Genomic DNA, 9,070 nt, shown 5'->3' with positions numbered 1-9,070 from the left:
CAGCAGTGATTTTTTTCTCCTGTCACTTTCTGCGTTTTGTTTGACACAAGGAAATGAGTCCATAATGGAGTGGCATCTGTCAATTGATAGGTCAAAGAATTGACGTAGTCATGGTGAGATTTTTTTTTTTTTTGTTCAAATAGTTATGGGTTTTTTGGTTTCTAATATATGACTAGTTAAAGATACATCTAAAAGTGTGCGCAAAATTTCACTATGCAAGTCATGTGAGACTATCAATGTATTCATAGAAGACCCAAGACTGGTATATGATTTGATACAAGTTTCAATTTTTTTTTGGATGAGTTAAAAATTTGTATAGTCTTGGTTCAAAAATCTTTAGGGATCACGCAGGTCTAACAAAGTACCATATTAGAATAAATAATGAGAAAATTATGTTTACGGTTCGATACTTGCACTTTTTTCAATTTTAATATTGTTATAAGTTAATTTACGTTTTCAGTTTTGAAACTTGCACTTTTTCTAATGTTAGACCAGTCAATTTATGTTTTTAGTCCCATAACTTATAATATTTTTTAATTTTAATTCTTTTTTTTTAAAAAAAAAAAAATTCAAAATCCATATGGGTCATACAAAATAAAAGTCATATGGGTCATAAAAAATTAAAATTCTCAAATTAAAATTACATTTTGATCGTTAACAGGGTATTTTCGGTGAAAAATTTTAATTTAAAAAAAAAATAGATTGAAATTGAAAAATATTTCAAATTATTAAACTAAAAACATAAATTGATTCATAACAGGACTAAAATTGAAAAAAATATAAGTTACATGATAAAAAAATTTAATTTCAAGGATTGGTATATATGAATTTATATTTTAACAATCTTCTCCGTCTAATTGTTCCTCATTCATGTACAATTTGGATTTATTAAGTTCATCTAGGTGAAGATAATTATTTTAAGTTCATCTTGGTGAAGATATTTATTTTATCCTATAAAAATTAATGTCATCTAGTTGATTGAATAAATAATCAATTGACTATATTATATTAATGTGTTGAGATGATAGATTTAGGAAAAATCAAAATATTGTTACTTATCTTCATATCATTAAAGAGGAATCATTTTTTATTTATCAATAAACTTGGTATATTCTACTAAAATTTTTCCTCTACCTGTCTAAATTGTTACCCTCTTACTTACCGAATTAATAATAAAATTTCCCCCTCTCTTTAGTTAATAACAATTGATATTATGATGAAATTATAATTTTATAGTTAAATTAGCGATCGAATATTATTTCAGTTATGAATTAGATCGTTGTTTGAGGATTTTTGTCTAAACTAAATTAAAAAACCCAATTAGTTCATTGGTTGCTCTTCATTAACCTTGGTTGGAGCACTTAAGTTTCTTTTTTTTTTGTTATATTTCTCCTAATTTTGTCACTTGATGAGATTCTTTAAGACTTTCAACAACACTAAGTTGCACAAGCTACAAAAAATACAACTTGACACCATGAAAAATCCATTAAAATTAGATCTAAGTTAACTTTATTCCTAAAATTTTATATTAGACAAAATGTATACTTATAAGATCTAAAGATCTAGAACTTCATCGTGTATGGAGTACTCTTGCTTGAACTATTTTTATAGTAATATATATTTTGGGGAGATAGTGTCGTGTTACAACAACATGAGTCATCGAGTAAGAAAGGGGTTCGAACTTTCGAACTACATTTTGAGTTTCCATTGCTCTTCCTTTTGTTGAACTTTCTTTTTCAATTTATTCATCTTTTTCATTGCACTTTACATTTCTCTAATTATTTATTTTCTCATTGCACTTATTTTGTTATTACATTGCAATTATTTAATTGTCTTCTCGCATCTCACTTTAATTTTATTGTTGTAATTCATTTAATTAATATTGTCTTTCCGAATCTAACTAAATATTTTTAAAATTAATTCACTAAAAATATCTCTCTTAAAGGTAAATTTCTCATTCATGCTTAAAATTTTTCTTTTGTAACTTTCTCAATCTCAATTAATTAAATTGGGGGTTTCAACTTTGATTATCTTATTTGTTACATTTAGTTAAGATTTTCTTTTATGCTCTTGATTAACTTTGTTTTAATTTTCGTTCCAAATTTTATTCTTTTCACTATGTAATTAGCATTAAGTTATTTGTTAGCAATAACCTTTTAATTTAGATATAGTTCCTTGCAAGTATTTGTTCTCTTTTGTTGTTTGTGATAAATAAAAAATTATTGAATTAAAAATTCAGATTTATTTGATTTGTCGAGATGAGCTTGACATGTTGTCTAGTTGAACTCAATACGCCGAGCTATTGAGCTAGCTAGGTTGGGTAGGTCGAATTGTCAGGGAAGGTTGAGCTGTCAGGAAAGGTCGAGCTATTTAAGAAGGCCAAGTTGCCAAAGAAGGCCTAACTGCTTAAAAAAGTCGAGCTACTAAGTTGACTGAATTGTTGAGTGTAAGCAAAGAACTCGAGATGTTGAACGTCGAGACGTTAGACAGGGAGACCAATTTATTGAGCCGAAAGGTCTGGCGGGGGGTTACCATGCAGGAGGCTGAGCAAAGAGCTCGAGTTGCCAAACCAGGAGGCTAGGTAGGAAGGTTGCCGAACGGGAGGTCAAGGCCACCAAGTAGGTTGGGCACTTTGGCAAGAAGCAGGGTTGTTGGGCTGAGAGGCAAGGTTATATAGTAGGTCGTTTTATTTTTTGACTCTATCCAAAAGACTTAATACCAATGAAGCTATTTTCCATTTTATAACCCCATGATCTTTTTTATATAATTCCAATATGGGACTTTGATTATATTGTAATCTCAACAATTCTCCGCTCAAACTAGGACCACCATATTCCAATCTGACCTCCCCTCTCCTTTGTTAAGGTTCCCCACATGGCTATATCTTAACCATGACTCTAATATCACTCGTTGGATGGATGGAATTCACATATCTTCAAAATTGTATGATATTATCTACTTTGGGCCTAAGCCCTCATGAAATTATTTTTGAACTCTACCCAAAATATCTCATACCAATGGAGATATCTTCCATCTTATAACCCCATGATTTTTTTCTCATATGTTTTCAATGTGAGACTTTGAGTATAATCTTAATAATTCACACATACGTTTGTTTTTTTTATGGTACAATGATTCTGTAAGTCCCTTGGGCGACCGACTATAGAGGGTAAATAGCCTGCACAAAAACAAACGCAACCTTTCTCGATCTTTTATAGCTTAGTTAAATAAAACACTTGCATAAAAAGAATTAAGTATTTAAATAAAGAAAAAGAGGCACAATCGATTTACTTGGTTACAACCGGGGAGGTTGTTAATTCAAGAAAATTAATAGCTCACTAAAATCTCTTTCAGGTAGAGAAACCTCTTACAGTAGTCACAACTCAAAAATAGAAAGCTAAACTCAAACAGAACTAATCACAAGTGTTATTTCTCTAATTTCTTGTTGTTCTTAGCTTCTGGACCAGGATTGTATTTATAGCCTTGGTCGGGGCGCCTGCAAGGGTTTCAAGCGCTTGGAGGGGGATAAAACTTTATCCCCACTGCAACAGATCATATTTGATGTGATCCAGATAAAGATCACAGTCCGGGCACCCGGAAGGGTTCCGGGTGCCCCGAACTGGGTTGGGGCGCCCCGAATATGAAAGTCAACATTTTGTTAACTTTTGGTCCCGGTCTTCTGCTATAGCTTTGTTCGCCTTGGTACAGGTCTTTCGCTCCGGCTTCACTTGCTTCCTCGAACCCAACTTCCGACCTTCGAGAAAACCTCCGCTCTAGTTTCTTGTCCCTCGGAAATGCCGCGCGCCTCCTTCTCGTCCACCCATATACTTTTCCGCAACACCTTGTCCCTCGAATGCACCGAGCCCGTCGGCTCTCTCTCGTTTTGTCCTTCTCGCTAGTTGCGTCTTTTGCACCGACTAGCCGACTTAGTGTTTAACCCTGTGTCTAAGCTCCCGCATACTTAGACACAGGGTTAAACACTAACATGACCTAACCTGATTCATTGATCACACAAAATCATCTTGGGGTACCAACAATCTTCTCCTTTTTAATGTGATCAAACCCAAGTTAAGTTAGGGTAAACAAATAGTAGCTTATAAAAAAAGATTTGCAAGTACCAAAAATTTTGCAAGTGAAAAAATTAAGTGTAAAAATTAAAATTAAAAATTTGTACTACCCTTCTTCTAGATTTAATCTTTACTACTCCCCCTTTTGATCACATTAAAAGTAGGGTATGCTAAACATATTACTTGGAAGGTCTAAAGTTCTAAGGGGTTTTTAAAAAAATCTGAAAAAAATAAGAAGTTTAAGCAGTTGAAAATATGTATTTTTTAGATTTGGAGAAAAAAAAATCCTGAAAATTTTTATAACAGTAGAGCAATAAAAAAACAAATATAATGTTCAGGAAAAATAACTTCTGGGATCAGGGCTGTATTTATAGCCCTGGTCAGGGCACTCGGAAGGATTCCGGGCGCCCTGGACTGGGTCGGGGCGGCCCAAACCAAAAAGTCAACATTTTGTTGACTTTCGGTCCCGGTCTTCCGCTCTGGTTCCGCTCGCCTTGGTCCGAGTCTTTCGCTCCGATTCCGCTTGCTTGGGTGATCTGGGTCATCCAGAATAGGGCTCACCCGAACCCAACTTCCGGCCTTTGAGCAAGCTTCTGCTTGGGCTTCTCGTCCCTCGGAAATGTCGCGCGCCTCCTTCTCGTCCGCTTGTATTCTCTTCCATAGCACCTCGTTCCTCGAACGCACCGAGCTCATCGGTAGGGATGGCAATGAGTCGGGTTCGGGTCGGATTCTATATCCTCCGTCCCCATACCCATCATGTATAGGATCTCCGATGGGTATAACCATACTCATTAAATGATCGGATATCTTCTATAGTTATAATTTTTCTTCTTTCTTTCCAACTATTATCATTCAACAAAAATATATTAAAATTAACAACCTATTAAAATATATGTATAATTTAAAAAATAGATTAAACATCATGATCCTGTCCGAACGCTGAATCGATGGACGCTGGGCACGTGGCACTCTCCGAACTGATGACGTGGATCTCTGACCGACCGTATGGAGCTCCGGCGAACCTGCAAAGAAGTCGGGCCGGGAAGGGGTTCTCGGCGACCCTCCGACGCCCAAGTCAGGCAAGAGGAAACTAAGGAAGTGGCTGTAATACCCACTAAGCTTGTAAGATAAATATATGAATGTGGGATTTTGCCTTAGAAAAATAATAGGAAGTGAGTTGAAGCAAAAAGAAATAAAATGAAATAAAAAGAAGTGAAGGTCAAGGATTGAACCTTGAACCTCTTATATTATAATTCATAGAATTAAATAGTAGAGACCAATTGGGATAGAGAGAAGATATTGATAGCAAAGGAGGGAAACTCATGATAAAGGTAAGAGTAAAAGCTAGCCAAAAGAAAACAAGAAAGGAGCAAGAGAAAGGCAACTTGCCTTCCTCCCTTTCTCTCCTTCTTCCTCTTTGGTTTTGCCGAAATGTTTAAAGAGGAATTAAGGGGATTCAATCCCCCTTATTTCACCATGAATGATGAGGATGAATAAATAAATAAAAATAAAAATAAAATAGAAAAAAAGGCTAAGGGAGAAGGAAAGCAAAAAACTAAGTTTGCTACCTCTTCCCCCTTAACATAAAAGAGAATATGTAAAGGGAAAATTCTATTTTCTCTCATTTTTCTCATTCTCTCCTCTCCCTCACCGAAACCACAGTCCCCTCTCCTCCATCTTCAGCCCCAAAGCCAAATTTTTCCCTAAGAAAGCCTAAGATACAAGGAGGACTTAGCAAAGGAATCAAGGGAAAGGAACTAGAAGAAGAGGCTACTTCTTCTTCTTCATACCTTAGATCCACAAGCGAAAAGGATGTAAGCTTCCCCTCACCTGTGGTACAAGGCTTTTAAGTGTTTTTCGGATTTTATGAAGATTTTAAAACCTAGAAACAAGTTTGAGAAAATTCGGCCAAGAAGAGCTTTCAAAAATCTAATGATGTTTAAACTAGTATTCACTACATGATAGATTTTTCTATGCTATGAAAGGGGGTTCTTCTTCATGCTTTTATACCTATATGATGCTTGATCAGAGGAGTACTGAACCCTAGAATTTCAGCCAAAAATATTCTTAAGAGGCTAGGGAAATTTATTGTTTTACCCAACTAGTACAAGGGTCTCCCTATGAAATATTAAGGATCATGTATTAGTTTTTCTTCCTTAGAAGATATTTTGAAACTAAAAGAAAACCCACTCATATGATTCGGTCAAGAAAGGGTTTAGGGTTAGGAAGACCTTTAAATTTAAATAACCATGCTCATGTGATAGAATACAAAGATCTTAAAGGATTTGTATGCTTGAATATTGCTAGAATTTCATGAACTCCTTCTTAGGGTTTTTCGGCCATGATGAGATGGATAGCTTAGAAAAGCTTAAATTTTTTTTTAATATGCTCAAGACCTCTGTGCTGTTTAGATATGAAAGTTGTTCAATGCCCTCATGCTTAATTAGGGTGTAGAAAAATTAGTGGCATGACATATAACATGTATGACCACAAGGGGTCCTAGCTTATTCATGAACCAATTTGTATATATGTTTCTTAGTAACTTTTGCCATGAAACTTACTTAGGTTTTTCATGCTTTAGGCCACTTAAAAACCTAGCTAAAGAATGGTAGGTTTCGGCCATGAGAAGAAAATAAAAGAAAAAGAGAAAAAGAAACCTAGAAAGCCTAAGACACAATTCATATGTATACTCATTATGCTTGTCTTTATACATGCTATGAAACTTGTATAAATTATCATGCTTTTAGGCTATTTGAAGCAAGTTTATATTCTGTGAGTTTCGGGCAAGTAGGGTTTAAAAGACCTAGAGGCCTTAGAAATGAAACCAAATGTGTTAAAAGTACTTCTTATGGAAATAGGATAATGTATTGATTTTGTCACATACTTGTATAATTTTTCCATGATCTAAATGGACCATTGTGAGTCTCGGCCATGAAGGTTTAGATGCCCTAGAAACCCTAGGACTTAAATTAAATATGCTCATGTCACTCTACATGAAAAATGATAAGTAGAAAGCCAAGGTTCAATTGCTATATGTTGCTTTATGACCTAAAATGATGCTAGGGTATGTTTCGGCCATAACTATTGGATGATACCTTGTATGAATTTATACATAATGTTAGACCAAGTTCACATGCTTGTATGCTTGTTTGTAGCCCTAATGAGAACTTGTTAAATTTCGGCCATGACATATGTTAAGGGCTTAAAGAACTTAGGAACTAATTCAAATGTGTCAAATGTGTTTACCTTGTTCCTTGGTAAAAATGTTATAAATATGATTTAAAGTTGTCCATGATTTTATGTCATATGGAACCTTCTTTCACACCTTAAGGTTTCGGCCATATGAAATTAGGGACTTGAGGAACTTAGAAACTAAGTTAATCATGTTTATAATGCTTCCTATGAAAATGTTATGATGATAATTTAGGTGCCACATGCTTGAATGTTGTGTTTAACCTAAATTGAGCTTTAAAGGGTTTCGGCCACAAGGGTTTAGGAAGCTTAAAACCAAGATAAATATGATACCATGTTTCCTATGATAGGATAATCACAAGATACACCCTTATGCTTAATATGTATGCTTGTGATTTATGACTTATGATATGATATGCATGCTTTTATGATATGATATGCTTTGTGCTTAAAATATGCATGCTTATGTTATGATATGTGGTTAAATTAGGCATGCTTTGGTGCTATGTTTAGTGCTTAAAATATGCATGCTTTCATGATATGCTATGTGGTTAAATCATGCATGCTTGATGATATGCTTTATGCTTAAGATATGCATGTTTTTATGATCTATGCCTAAGTGATGCATATTGTTATGACATGATGTATGCCTAAGTGATGCATACCTTTATGATATGATGTATGCCTAAGTGATGCATACCTTTATGACATGATGTATGCCTAAGTGATGCATACCTTTATGATATGATGTATGCCTAAGTGATGCATACTTATATGACATGATGTATGCCTAAGTGATGCATACTTTTATGATATGATGTGTGCCTAAGTGATGCATGCTTTTATGATACATGATATGTATGACATGTACTTTACTTTATATGTGAGTGGCTTGTACCAAGGGTGGGCTCCATAAGCGCCCCGGGGACTAAGGACCTCGTTAGGGATGAGCTCCTAAGTGCCCCTAGGACTAAGGGCCTAGTATGTTTGCCTCGTAGGGTTCAAGACTTGCTACCTTGGACCTACAAGGTTGTGCGCAATATGTAAGTGGTACATAACCGGGATCCCCCTTATGTTGAGATTATTTTCAAGTATATATGTAAAAGAAAATGATTTTTAAAGATCATGAGACATACACATGTTTTTCGGATACATGTTTTCCAAAATCATATTGCATACACCTTATGATTATGCTATGTTTCATGTTATGCTCTTGATTATGATATGCCATGATAAGGTAGGATTATGTTATGTTCATGTTATACCTTAAAGACATGTTTCAGCCATGGATTTGTTGATGCTTGATATATAGATTTCGGCCATAGATATGATGATGCCTTGATGTACATGTTTCGACCATAGTATGATGCTTTGATATACATGTTTCGGCCATGCTTTGATATACCATAATACTTGTTTGTTATGCCATGTCTAGCTATGTTTTATGCAATGCACTATGTATATGTTTCGGCCATGGTGATGCTTGATATGCTATGACTAGTTGTGATTATATTATGATGCATGATATGCTTGAATAGAATGCTATGTTATGCCATGATTAGTTGAGATTATGACTTGTTGATGCATTCTTGATTATGTGCTGATTGTTGGTTTTAGTGAGTAGGAAAGGAACTTACTGAGCCATGAGTGCTCATAGCTTACTTTCCTTGTACCACAGATAAAGGAAAAAGCTGGATGAGTTAGAGGAGCAGCAGGAGGGGCAACGAAGATGTGTGTGACAGTGGCTAGGCAACCAAATAAATAAGAACCTGCTTAAAGTTTCTTTAAAGAACTATGCATTGGTATTTTAT

The sequence above is a fragment of the Zingiber officinale genome, chromosome 8B (genome assembly GCF_018446385.1).
Source record: "Zingiber officinale cultivar Zhangliang chromosome 8B, Zo_v1.1, whole genome shotgun sequence".
In the NCBI taxonomy this organism is placed as follows: Eukaryota; Viridiplantae; Streptophyta; class Magnoliopsida; order Zingiberales; family Zingiberaceae; genus Zingiber; species Zingiber officinale.
This window is presented reverse-complemented; position numbering follows the sequence as displayed.